Genomic DNA, 2,404 nt, shown 5'->3' with positions numbered 1-2,404 from the left:
TACCTGGATAAGGCAAATTACATCACCATATCTGGATTTCACAAGAAGGAGAGATATAATTTTTCTAAAGAGAGAGACTCAAGGGTTAATGAAATAATACGATAGTCCATTCTATTGGGTGACTATGTAGCAATAAGTAAAATTTTTATCTCTTGAGTTTTCCTAGCAGGAAAGTAGGAATCGTGAAACCTATCTCATAGTGTTGCTGTGGGGACCAAATAAGATAGTACTTTTAAAGCACTTCAGAGATTTTGAGGCACATGACAAGTGGTTAATTAGTGGTTTTTAGTTACTTAGATCCCATATGAGAAAACTCGTAATTTAAAAACCATGGTTTCTAAAAATAATGTTTTAATAATTAGTTTACAAGTGATAACTCATATTAATAGTATTATTTTTGAGGCAGAACAGGTAGTATTATTTTCATTGGACAAATGAGACATTTGGTTAAAGTTGATCAAATCATGGTTCAAATATAGCTCTTCTGACTACATACTGCAACATGTAAAAGATGGGCAGACCAAAACTGAGAAGAGAGCTAACGAACTGTCTACCCAGAAAAATGTTTATATGCAAAATTTTGCATAAATCTCAAAAATTTACTGACTCTCTGAGGTTAAGAACCCCAGTTCTAGAAATTGCTTCTTTCTGATGGAAGCTTAGCCTTAATTAGAAAGTTCTTATTTTAATATACGTTGTCAAGTCTTTAAAAGGAGAATAGAAATACTTTCCATTATTTTTCAAAACTATTGGAACACAAAATCATAAATTCATGGACTATCTAATTGGAGTAGCTTCATTGACTGGGGTGGGCCTAATCCTACATTCAAAGTCTAGTTCTATGACCTTATCAGTGGCTGCTACAACTTACCTGTATGGTTCTATCAGTAATCTTCAAAAAGAGTTTTCTAATACTTCAGTTCTGATATTTAGCTATGGAAATGGAGGATTCTTAATTTCATTGAAAATAAACTACGCCTATTACATACTTATTGTAGTAGGTAGTGGCCAGACTTACACAATACCAATACTTTCTTCCTCCTAGCCAGGTGTGGAATCTTTATTTCTATCTTTGAATATGAGCTGGCCTTGCTTTAACTTAAAAAAAAATGTGGCAAAAATGATGGTTTTAAGGCCATATGTGCCTAGCTTTTCAGAGGCCCAGAAGCTTGCCTTACTGTGTTTTCTGGGCAAACGAGGCCTCTTGTAAGAAAGACCTCCCTGAGACCACAGTGCCATAAAGAAGCCCCAAACTGTCCTGTGGAGAGGGAGGCCCTGTGGAAGAACACTGAGGTGCCAGATGCATGTGAAGCTATCTTGGATCTTTAATGCAGACTGGCCACCTACTTTATGCAGCAAGTGAGTGACCTCAGCTGGTGCCTCGTGGAGAAAAGCCATCCAGCAGAGCCCAGTCAACTCATAAAATTGTCAGAAATAATAAATTGATATTGTTTCAAGCCCTTAACTTTTGGAGTGACTTGTTATGCAACAGTAGATAATTGAAACATCTATTAAATATATACAGTTTAAAAGATTTTTATGTGGATTTGTTATTTAAACAAAATGAAATGAAAAGCTTATTTTGGTTGTTCAGTAAGGTAGTTGATTTATTTCATGTTGTTATCAGTGTATGTATTATGGGTAGGCAAGTTCTTTTTAAAGCTATATAAAGAGAGGTAAACCGCAGAGCCCTTTGGAATCTCAACTCCTGTAAAGAGAGGGCATTGCAGTTCAGTTAAGCTCTTCATGTCCTCCCCTAAAATTGCTTCCCTGTATGGGGGCAAATGAAAGTACAAGGCTCTACAAAAACCGTCAGTACTGCAAAGTGTGGCCAGGGGGAAGTGGGGCTTGGGATTGGAGAGATATAGGAACTGAGCATTCTCCTTATATGCAGCCTGCAGATGTGGAGGAAGTTGTCAAGAAGGGCATGCAGACCCTTGTGATTGGCTGAGGGATGAGTGAGGCCTTGAAGGTGCCTCCAACAACTGCAAAGTGCCTGGAGAAACAAGGCATTGATGTGCGGGTCCTGCAGACAGAGCAGTCATTCAAGGGCATCAGCATGGGAGGGGTCTTCCATTCCACCTGCTGATGGGGACTTAGAGTAAAACTGCTAAGCAATGATAAAAAAAATAATAAAGCTATATAAAGAATGATTTTTTAGTTTTTACATAGTTGACTTAAATGTTTTAAAATATTCCTGCTATTAAATGAAACCTGGAAAATATGCTCTTTTTTAAAGAAACAGAGTAAAAGAATGGCTTTTGTATCTTTAACTCATAATTAGAAATATGTCACTCATTTATTCCAAATCCTTCTGTGTCTCTTTAGCTTGAATTCTAGGCAGATTCTCTCACATTTCCTTATATGGATTCCTTTTATTCTAGCAATGTGATTACTTCTATTT

At 36.7% G+C, this 2,404-nt stretch overlaps 1 pseudogene; it reads left to right on the top strand.

Annotated features, from left to right (window-relative positions):
• The first annotated feature begins 1,746 nt into the window (after positions 1-1,746).
• LOC121100060 lies at positions 1,747-2,089 on the top strand (annotated as a pseudogene).
• The last annotated feature ends 315 nt before the right edge of the window (positions 2,090-2,404 follow it).

The sequence above is a fragment of the Ursus maritimus genome, unplaced genomic scaffold (assembly GCF_017311325.1).
Source record: "Ursus maritimus isolate PB19 unplaced genomic scaffold, ASM1731132v1 scaffold_10, whole genome shotgun sequence".
NCBI lineage: Eukaryota > Metazoa > Chordata > Mammalia > Carnivora > Ursidae > Ursus > Ursus maritimus.
This window is presented reverse-complemented; position numbering and strand designations above follow the sequence as displayed.